We start from the raw sequence: 12,267 nt of genomic DNA on the forward strand, positions 1-12,267 counted from the left end.
CCTGTCCTGTTGTGAAGTATCTATTTCTGTGCTCTTTCCTCAGCCCCCTTCACATTTCCCTCTCCTCACTGCGCACTGTTGATCCCTGCCCCTCAATTCTCCTGCCAGCCATTTTCCCCTGGAAATGTTCTACCATTAACAAATGCCTTGCTGTTTAATGTTCTCTCTGAAAGTTCAGAAAATGACATACACAGTGTCTAATTATTAGCTTGCACAGTATGACCAGTGTCAACATTGTTACGTTTTGCATAATTTCGTGGACAGAATCTGTTTTACTTAAATACCATCAGACTAATTTACTCTGGATCAATGGGCAAGCTGATAACAATTACAAGATGATGGTGCAGACAGAGTGTATTCTAGGGGCAAATCTGTTTCATCTAAATGATCAAAAAAATAACAGCATAATATTTGATGTACTAACTAGTGTATTTCATTCCTGGCATTCCCTTGAACTTTTTGCCTTTACCCATTTCAATCAGTGGCATGACACTGGTTAATACATGAAAATATTTATCCTGCCACATTTGGATCAATTGATTTTAAACTCAGAGAATAAGAGTACAATTTTTTTTTTGTTTTTTTAAGGATTTTATTTTTAAGTAATCTCTTCACCCAACGTGGGGCTCAAACTTACAACCCAAAAATCAAGGGTCATATACTCTACGAAATGAGCCATCCAGGTGCTCTGAGATTATTCTTAACTCTAGTGTTTTCAAAGCTGAAATCTAAATGTAGAATCTTTGGCTTTGGAAGGTATATACAATTAGGTGGGTTTTTTTCCCCTGGAAATGGATAAAAGTTGTCTAGACTGGTAGTTGGAGAAGGATGGCTCAAATGGAAGCAAGGGAGCTGAGATTTACGTCTTGGAGAATGGACCTGGCACTCTCTCTGCTCTACTAGACTGACATTTCCTGGGTGGGAATGAAATAGGGTGAATAAACTTCAGATAGTTCTTAGGAATCTATAAGCAGAGTGTAATTTTCCCCTGTGCTTCCTGGGTACTACCCAAGAAAGCAGCAAGACCTCAGGTTGCCTGCCCTGTGGGGAATGTATTTAATTATCCATTCACTCATTAGCCCACTCAGCATGTATTTTTCTGCTCACCCAGTGGTAGGCACTGTATTTAGCAATGGGAATACCAACATGTAGAAACATGGCCTAAGAGCAAAAGTATAGGGCTTGATACTGTTTAACAAATCTCTTTGTCCACAGTTTTCCCTGCCAGGCTGGTGGTAATTCATTCCTTCAGTGTTCAGGATAAAATCTGGTCATCATTTTTTTTTTTAAAGATTTTATTTATTTATTCGACAGACAGAGATCACAAGTAGGCAGAGAGGCAGGCAGAGAGAGAGAGAAGAGGAAACAGGCTCCCTGCAGAGCAGACAGCCCGATATGGGACTCGATCCCAGGACCCTGGAATCATGACCTGAGCCGAAGGCAGAGGCTTTAACCCCCTGAGCCACCCAGGTGCCCCTGGTCATCATCTTTGACTCCTCTTCTTCTCACACCCTAGATCCAGTCCAGTAAGAGATTCTGTTGGATCTACCTTCAAAATACATCCAGAGTCCCAAAACCTCTCCCCACCTCCATTGTTTCTGAGATGGGTCCCCTTGCTCCAACCTTCCTTCTGTGGGGTGTTCTCAACATAAGGGCCAAAGCACTCTTTTTAATGATCTAAGTCAGATTATGTCACTCTTCTTCTCAGAATTCTCCATGAATTCCCCATTTCACTCAGAGTAAAAGCCCACCCAATTCCCTTTCTGAATGTGTCTCTTGATTTTCTCTCACCCTTGTTCACTATGCCACAGTGACCTCTCTTATTCCCTGGGCAGGCTTACTCCTATACCCAGGGTTTTGCACTTGCTGTTCCCTCTGCCTGGAATGACCTTTCCCTAACTATCCCTTGACAAACTTCTTCATTTCTCTCCTCTGCTCACATGTTACCTTTTCAATGAGCTCCATTCTGACAAGCCTATTTAAAATGTCAAACGACAACCCCTAGCCTGCACTTCTAAATCTTCTTTACACTGCTCTGTTTTATTCCATAGCATTTAATCAACTTCAGACATACTGTATTATTAGACTTATCAAGCTTATTATTTATCATTTATTTCCTCATCCTAGAATGCATGTTTCATGAAGCCATAGGTTCTAGTCAGTTTTGCTCACTGAAGTTTCTCAAGAGTCTAGAAAGGAGCCTGAAACAAAAGAGGTGCTCAGAAGGTACTTGCTGGTAGAGACTGTTGAATGAATTCAGTAGAATGATTTCTCAAGCATGTGAAAGCACAACTGTAGTGGAAAGTTTTAGTCTCATGAAGTTACCTGGCCAGGGAGGCATGGAGGAGGGCAAAGAAATGGCTAAAAGATTATGAAGTCAGAACAAGTGGTATCACGGCAGCAAATGCTGTGGATCATTGATGGGGACCCAAAGAATGAGAGTCATTGACGTAACTGAGTGTAGGACAGGAAGAGATCAGAAAGTGTTGGCCACCAGCAAACAGAGAGCCCATACCAGCACTAAGCACCCCAGTAATTTAAATGCAATGTTGAGTAAAAGGCAGATTAATTCTTCTTCTCCTGGCAGAATATAGGTTATAAATGAAAGTTATATCACATACAGAAAACATCACATGCCTGGGCCCTTGAGTTGTGTGGACTGAGATTTATACTTTCTACCAAAACAACTTTGCCAAATTCTGTGATTCTGTGATTCCACGATAGTCAACTATCATGTAGCAGACACATGAAATAGAAAGAAAAAAGTGATTGCCTTTTATCATTTTTCTTTAGTGCAGAAAGTCAACTTTTCATGTCATGAACTGTTTTAACAGTCTTCTTTTTCAGATTTTCAGCTTGTGGTGTAATCACAGAGGTCTGATATTAGAATTCTATCATTAGATGATTTTTCCTTCCAATATCTTGCCTAGCTTATTCTAATAAGCACAGTGTACTTACCTTGCAGACAATTAAATGGGAAGTTTGCTTCCATTTATGCATTTGAAAAAACCTTACTGAATACCTACCATATGTGAGACATTCTCTACAAATGAAACGCATGCAAGCTGAATTGCCAGCAACCTCATGGATTTCTCCATCTGTGTTCCACTGGGACATCAAGAATAACATATCTAAAATGAAACTCATCCTCAACCTCTAAATCCACTTTCTCTCTGTTCCTTAACTTGGCTAACATCCACTCCATCCATCTAGTCATCCAAACCCAACCAAACCAGAAACCCTGGAGACCTGGCACAGTGCTCCTCCAAGTGTGGTGTGTAGATGAATGTTGCACCACAGATTATACCATGACATGATAAATACACAAATTAAAAGTTAGTATTAAAATATTTATAGCATTTGACATATCTGCAACATCCAAACACGTGACCATTTTCTTTTATTTTACAAAATTATTGCTCCTCAGTGGTTATGAATTCTAGAAACTGAACTTGATTGAGGTAGTTTGAGAAGCACTGTTCTGGACTGCTTTTTTTTTTTTTTCTCCTCACCATCTACCCAAGCATGAATCAATTCTGCAGTTCCTTCTCAAATATATCTCAAATTCATTCTCTTCTCTTTTTTTAGTTAGACTCTCATTTCTTACCTGGCATATGATGATTGCTAGGTAACTGCATTCTTTCTCTTAAAGCTTCTATGCTCTTCTTGCAATCAGATGCCATATTGCCTCCAGAGCAATATTTTAAGTCATAAATATGATCATATGCCCCTCTGTTTAAAATCTGACAGTGATTCTCGACTAGGCATAGAATGAAGGATGTGTTTCTTTATATGATTTCCAAGGTTCTCCACAATCTGGCTCTTGACTATTTTTTAGTTTAATCTTCTGTCACTTTTTGCTCTGTAGTATACACTATCCATATCAGATTTATTTGGGTAACTAAACACACCTTACTTTTTCACACCTCTGTAACTTTAAATGTTACGCCCCATGCAACTGTAAGAACTGTCTGTATTTGCTCCTTGGAAAAATCTTTCTTCTCAGTAACAATCCACTCAACAGAATCCACTTGGGATTGTAATATTAGGAGAAGGGCAAAGTTCATTGGCATATCTAGGTCAGAAGTGAGTAAGGGGGTGAGCATATTAGGGCCAGTAAGATAAGATCTAAAGCTTGGGATGAGGTTTCTGAGCCAAATAGAAAAGTCACTATGGCTGCAGGCCATAGGCCATAGGCCAAGTCAGGTCCAACAAAAAATAAATTGTGGTGGTGATATTGAGGTGCCAATGCTGAGGTCAAGAGAAATGTCACAAAACAACCCCAGAAATGAAAACTGGGGAACCAAATAGGACCCAGATCAAAGCACTATCTGAAATCTCTAACAAGAGTATGGAATGTACATACACAACCTACCTGGGGTCTGCTTAGTGCCCTGATGCTCCACCTAGGTTTTGCTTCCTCATGCCCATAGGCAGAGGTTCTTACTCTGGGATGTTTTATGTCAAGGAATCCGGTATATTTTGCTCTGATACCACCTTCTTTCATCTCCCTGCTCCAGTTTGATTATGTGTATATGCTTATATATTTATTAGATGTTATCTCATTGAATTGTAATTGTGTGTGTATGTATGTATGTATGTATGTATATATGTATGTATGTATGTATGTATGTATGTATTTCCCACTCTGCTAGACGAGGAGCTTCTGGATCTCAAGACTGTACCTTAATTATCATCATATCATCAGTGCTTAGCATAGTTCATTAGCATATAGCTGCCATTTAGACACATACTTGTGAAATGAATTAAATGAAAATACAAGTGCTTATTTAGGACACTCAAGAGATAGACTTAGAGCCCCCTTTTTGGTTGCCCTTTAATATCCTTCATGAGTCACTGTAAAATCTTGGGTAATATCGCACAGCAGGCAGTGATCAGTTGACCTCAAGTTTCCATAACCGACAACTAGAACACAACATAAAATTGACCTGTCCTGGGAAAATAAGTCCAGGACTAGATTTGTATGAGAGGTTGAGTTGTCCAGGTTATAAATGAATCTAGTCCAGGGGTCAGAAAGCTTTTTCTGGAAAAAAAAAAATCTGAATAGTAAATACTTTAGGGTTTGTGGTCCTACAGACTCTGTTACAGCTACTCAGCTCTGCATTTGCAGTGCCAAAGAAACCATGAGACAATTCATAAGTGAATGAATGCGGTAGTGATCCCATAAAAATCTTATTTACAAAAACAGGCAGCAGGCCAAATTTGGTCTGTTGGCTGTGATTTGTCTACCCCTGGTCTTGTCAGTTCTTCTGATGCTTCATTATCAGAAAGGAAGAAAAAAATAGACACTGATTCTTACTACTCATCCTGCGCTAGTTACTTGCAATTAGTTATCTCATTTATCCTTCAAGAGCATTTTGCAAAAGGCATAGTATTATCTCATTCCACGGATGAGAAAAATAAATTGTTCAAACTAAGTGGCTTTGTGAGATTATAGAAGCGGTAAGTGCTGAACCCTCTATCTAACCAGAACAAGTTGACTAAAAAACTCATGCTTTTTTCACCCAAATACACTGTACTTTCAATTGACCCTTTGTCATGAGAGATGTAGATTGTGGCAAGTTTAAAGTTATCTTTTATCTATCAGGACAGGCATGGTTGTGTTTGGTAATAACCCCCAAAATCGCAAGTATGTTAAATACCAGTGGGGGCTGTGAAGTATAGCACAGCTGGGAAAGAGTGTTTAGACCTGAGGACCATGTGGGTATTTGTGTATATGTGTGTGATTCTGTGAAAGGGTTAGTCATTTCCAGAGAGAGTAGGCTGAATGCATGTAGTATGGCTCTTACTCATTCTGTATGCTCTTCTCAGATTAGCAGGAGCCCTGCTTCATATTGTCCTCACTCTGAGGCCCCAGGCTGAGGAAGATTCAACATCTAGAATATCAATGGTACCTACCGCAGTGAGGTGGGAGCAAAGCAGATCATGTATCTACTTTATAGGCTTCAGCCCAGAATTGATACACATTAGTTCTACTTACTCTTCAGTAGCTAAAGGAAGTCAGAGGGTTTTATCTGACATCAAGGGGGATGTATAGCCTGCCATGTATCTGGGATGAAGAGAACTATAAATATATTTGAATAGCACCAATGACTACCAAGACTTTAGTAGGAAATTAAGATTTTTGTTAAGTAGATTAGATGTCAAAAGTTTTTCTATCTGAAATTATGCCAATGTGTGTGGGAGAAAGTGAAGGTCCAAACGCCTTCAGAACATATTAATGTTAACATCACCTTATGTATTAAATACAAAAACATTCTTTTCTGCCTTGTTTATTCTGCTGTATATTCGGATAGGATTATCATCTCCAAATATTTTGGCAATGGGAAATGCAGGCATTCTACAAAGTATTGGATATTATTTAAAATCTTGTGGAATTGTCAAATCAAAGTTGAAGAAATGTTATTCATGTTAGAAATAGCATTTATATGATAATAAATGTTGTTGATTCTTCTACTTGGAAAGGCAGAATGAAAATAATATAGCCAATTTGGAAACAAATGATAATTAGGAAACCGGATATGGGTAAACTTGGCTCTTTGTGTATGTTTGATACAAAGCCAGCTTCTGTCCTCAGTGACCCCCTATGCAATATTCAACATCAGAACTAGGTCCTTTGCTACTATGTGTAAATGTACCTCAGGCTATGTTCAACCTTTAACACTAAGGACTTAAATAACTACTAGAAAACTTGAGGGTAACTTGCAAGGGCCGAAAGCCCATGACCTATTTTCACTGGCTGCAACCCACAGGGGGTTTGCACATTATAAGACATGGCTTCATTCCTCACCGTGGCCACTGGATGATGAAAGACCTCCAGGATTTCAGGGCTCTTGCTGATCTTAATGTTGCTTCCCTCTTGTGTTGTCTTCTCTCTCCACTTAGGAGGGGATGAATGACGGAATTGAAAGCAGCAGAGCTTCCTGCTTTCATCCAGTAGCTGAAGTGGAAAAGACTATAATCCAGGGTTCATGTCTCAGCATGATAGTACTGTGTAGACTGATTTCACATTCCCACCCTTGGAGCTTCTCTTCGTATAGGACACTAAAGCTGAAGAGATCCAGCATATTCAATGGGGTTATAAGTCTAAGATGATTCTAAGGTTAGTGACTCTCTCTACTGTGGCCTGGCATATACTAACAGTAGATGTGAATACAGAAGTGGTGGTCAGAAGTTGTACAGTCTCTTTAGATCAGTGGTACTTTTGACAGTAGAAATGACTATATTATTATTATTACTATTATTAAGAAAAGGTAAATGTCTTCTAGTTAGTTTAAGAGTGCTAGTAAATTCATTAAGTTTACTTTCTTGGATTTATTCTTGGTCCTTAAGTGATCTGATTGTCTTTTATTTTCTGTAAGTATAACAGAAAAGTCCATGGAAATCTGTCTTACTACAGCATCAGAAGACCAAGTAAACAAATTTTAGTAGATATTTTATTGTTTCTTGGCCAAAAAATTATAATACCATAAATTGTAGCAATGTAAGAAATGGTGTGCTGGGTCATACTAATGGTGCATCCAACCAGCATCTTATCTTTGGCATTGGTGATTCTGACCAACAGTTTTTGAGGAGAGACTGTTCAGTGCCCTTTTATTAAGCTAATCTCAAACGTGTCAAAATATTTTTAGCTTAAAGAAGTTGTGTTACTATTCACTTTTTCTGAAATCGTATTATGTATTGATAACAGGGGGAAGACCTGTATTTCTCTGGTCTTCTAGACTCATGCCTCTCCCTTCTTTCTCCAGTCGGTGCCCTGGAGGGTGGACCACTGTTGACATCAACTACTCTTGCTTGCTTTCTGACTTCCATTAGATTTCAGCCAATGGGAAGAACTAGTGGGAAACCATAGTGTAGGAAGAAAGAAAAGTCAAGGTATTTATTCCTCTGACATCCTCTCTCCATGGTCTGAGGTTGGCAAGAGTTCCATTTGTCTATCAGAGCCTACAGCTCCTGCTGGATCGTCCTCTCTACTGCAGTAGGTCCTATTTTGGGAATAGCTTCCCATACCTTGGCCTTTTAGTCTGAGGCTTGGTTTCTCTCTCTGTTGCTCCTCCTAGCATGCTTTATCATCCCGTCTTTACTACTACTTTTAACTCTGCCTACCCTTTTGCAAATAACCATTTTAATAAGCTCTCTTCAACTACTCTTTTTGAAGGAGCCATCTGTTTCCTGTCTTACCGGTGGCTGATACAGAGTGGCTTGTATCTTTTATTTGGGTACTATGCTACTTAGGGTGGGTGCCCAGATACTGAGCCACTGGTGGAGTCAGATGGGTCATATACCCTAAGTACCAATTTCGCTGAGCTCCACAGAGTATTTGCTGGGGGAAATAATTGATGGGAGTTTGTCTTCTCTGTGTCCAGCAGTAGGAAGAAAATGTAGTGCCTTCCTATATGCTAAAAAGGAAATTGAACTGAATATAGCCTTGAACAGTGTACTAGTTTCCCATTGCTGTTATAAAAGACTACCACAAACTTAAGTGACTTAAAACAACACAAATTTATTATCTCAGGGTTCTGGAAGTAAAAAACACAAAATGGGTCTCAGTGGGCTAAAATTAACATGTCAGCATGGTTGTGTTCCTTTGAGAAGTCTAGGAGAAAAACTATCTTCCTGTCTTTTCTAGCCTCTAAAAGGTGCCACATCCTTTGGTTCATGGCCCCCTTCTATCTTTAAAGCCAACATAGGTTCATTATGTTTCTCACATAGCATCACTCTGCTTCTTTTATTTTTAAGGACACTTGTGGTTACATTGGCTCACCTGGATAATCTGAGATACTCTACCAAACCTCAGGCTAGCTGATTGCCAACCTTAATTCCATCTGCAACCTTAATCTGCCCTTGACATTTAACATAATGTATTTGCAGTTTCTGGGGACAAGAATTTGACTCCTTTGGAGCCATTATTCTTCCTATAGATAAAGCTTGACATTATAGAGAGGTTGCAACTCTGTATAAGCAAATATTACCCTTCTGTCACTACACAAACACAGAGGCAGGGTAAAGAATATTACCAAGGAGTTCAGGGAATTTAAATTGAAAGTGTGAATTCTGAGAGTTACTTCATCTCTAACCAGTCATGAGACTTTGAGAAAGCAAGCATTGTTCAAACCAAACTGAATTTTTGTCTAACTCAGACAGACGGTCATTATTTTCATGGGTAAAGGAAGAACTTAAAAATTCTAGTACCCTGAAAGAGGACCGGAATTTCTATTATTTACTTATGATTTCAGTGGAAAAGTTTCAAACTTAGGACTACAGTGTACCAATATCTTTCCAGTACTACCTGTAACACATTACAGTCAAGGGTTGTAGTGATGTATTTATGGGACCAAAAGTAGTGGTTACATTGACTCTGACCTATGAGGTTTTCCCATAAGTCATCCTACCTATTGACTTACATGGACCTTGCTAGAGACTTGGTCTGCATTTATTCAGTGAGATCATTATACCTTTGCTTTAAACCAGAAGATGCCATTGAAATAATAATTGACTGGTTTTTACTCCATAATAAAAGATATTCAAGGCTTAGGAATCGGTTTTCATCTCCAGGCTCCCCAGTAGGAACCAAAAAAGCAATGTGATAGTGTGAAAATGATAAAACAAAAACAATCCTAGAGTATCTCCAGAAGTGAAAAGTATTTTCCAATTCCCTTAACACATCATCTAATTCATAGATGATATGACGTTAAGATTGCTGATACACAGAGAGCTGGGGCCCTTGTCCAAAATGAATTAAAATTTTCAGGGCCATATTTTCTGTGCTGAGATAGGTGCTGAGAATTTGGAACATGTCTATTTTTTGAGAAAAAAAAAAGATATCATATCTATTTCCCCAACCATTTAATTTTCCCTTCCAAAAACCATAGTAATAACCTTTCCTAACTGCATAAAAACTGTGTTCATGCCAAAAAATTGCAATAGCATATGCTAATTCAGTGCTGTAGTAACTTCATGACTTGATACTGCCTTAGAAATGAAGTGAGCCCTGAAATAGGGTTTGAATTGGAACCCCTAAGCAAATTCTAACAAGGAAGGTAGCTGATGCGGCTTATATCAATGCCCAGGACTCCTTCTCCTAGCCAGGGATGAACAACATCCCTTTGAAGCATCTTGTCAAACTTGAGAAAGGGGAGACCACAAAAAATATAGAATATGAGAAGAGGCACACATCACATGTTTGACACGAGCGTATTCTGGTATTGGCATGTAGACATGTCATGATTGGTAACTCAATCGTTTGGGATTTGGTGGTAACTGTAGGACCCTAACAGAAATACTTTGACTTTTAAGGCATTGTAGGGTTCCCTTCTCTGAATATTGGAAAGCAGAATAGATTCTCACCTGCAGTATTTTTTGTAGCAAGCTAGTATGGTCTGGACTTCAAATTTAAGCACTCAGATAGACGAACTTATGACCTTGGGTGTCATGTAACAGGGGAGTACCCCAAGGTTAAATTCAGTCTCTGTGGCTGTTGTAGATAAGGAGATAAGATATGAAAATGAGTAGGTAATGAGTGGCACAAGGCCATACTTAACTAGTCTCTGGTGAAACCAAAAGAACTTGTGCTTTTCTTTTTTATTTTGTGCTCTTTGTCAAAATACCATCCAACCTTTAAAGCCCATCCTCCAAGAAGTCTCCTTTGATCCTGCTGAAAAGAGATCTTCTCCCCTTTTATAGCTTCATGGCACTACTTAATGCTTTTGTAGAATTAAAATATTTATTTGTGTGTATACCTTAATTACTCTAATGAATGGTGACAGTTAATGACCCTACTGAATGAGGACAGGAAGTAACATGAAGTATACTGTATCTTCACAGTGTCCATTTCATATTTCACCTAGAGGACGAGTCCAGTAAGTATTTATCAAATGAAACACTGAGTACATTAATTCTTGTTAAATGAAGAAGTGAGGTATGATATGAATTTAGAGTATAAAGTGGTTGCTTATGCTTGGAATGTTAAGGCAAAAAGTAATGGGAGAAGTAACATTTAATTCCCTTTAGGGATTATTGTAAGAGTAGAATCCTTACTAGTATGTCATATTCATGGTACATAAAAGGATAGGATTGACACATCTCTGAAGAGACAAGCATGGATAGATAGTATCATGTTCCTTTTTTACCAACACTACTCCCCTCTTGCACACACACACACACACACACACAGAGCAACACTTTCTGATTTGCAGGATTTAGTACGTTGTCTGGCACACAGAAGATGTTAGGAAAACTTGAATAAATTATTGAAATATTTTGATGAAAAAAATTTCTCTTAAATATTTATTGTCAGTCAAGAGTTTCTTCATTTCTGAAGAACAAAACTGAGGTTGATTAAGACGTCTATTGTAGGAAATTTCACGTATATTTTTCTAACTTCAATTCTGGCAACAATGGTGTGGGGCTGATATTGTTGCCACCATTTTTATTAACAAAGCTGTTGGCTCAGTGAGCTCAAGTAATTTGCACAGGTCACAGACAAGGTAAAAGAGTGGCCATTCAAATCCGAAATGATCTTTCCATCACACAGAGTATATGGATCAAGCAGATGACATAGGTACCTCTCCCTATGTGGTTGGTTCATACTTCAAAACAGTGTTGTCATTCTTATTTTTAATCTTGCCTGTCATGAATTAAAACTTTTTTAGACATCACCTTAAGAAGCTCTTGTGATCTTTCTTTTGAAATCATCCGAGTCTCCCATCTTAACCAAACCCTCTGGGTTTAGAGAAATGTTCATGAAATCTTTCCATCTTTTCCCCAGCGTTATTGCAAACCTGGTTTCATTTTTACATTAACACATCCTCTGGTATTATATATATAAATAAGATAAACTAAATTCGGTGCTTCTTGTGCATCCTGATTGGCCAGGCCAGATGGAGTGATTTCTGAACTAGAATTGAAAATCAAAACACAGTGCTTTTTAAAGAGGTGGAAGTTTAGAAACAACTGTTCATGGCAGACTTAGCTTTAATTCTAAGGGGGTTAGGGTTTGTTTTCAAGCCATGTTTGATGATGGAATATTGGAATCTCCACCCTTGAGCTACTACATACGTACTGCATGTCTATATTGCCCTTGACAAAGAGGGGTGCATCGCTACAGCTGAGCTGTAGGGTTTTGCAGAGCAATGTGGCTGCTATTATCACAGTCATGGTAGAAGCCACAATTGTTTCTACTTTTGATTTTCCAAAGCCTGTATGCAGAAACAAAGTGATGCAAAGTCTCTTTGTTGAATAGGTTCT

This window comes from Mustela lutreola, chromosome 8 (genome assembly GCF_030435805.1).
Source record: "Mustela lutreola isolate mMusLut2 chromosome 8, mMusLut2.pri, whole genome shotgun sequence".
In the NCBI taxonomy this organism is placed as follows: Eukaryota; Metazoa; Chordata; class Mammalia; order Carnivora; family Mustelidae; genus Mustela; species Mustela lutreola.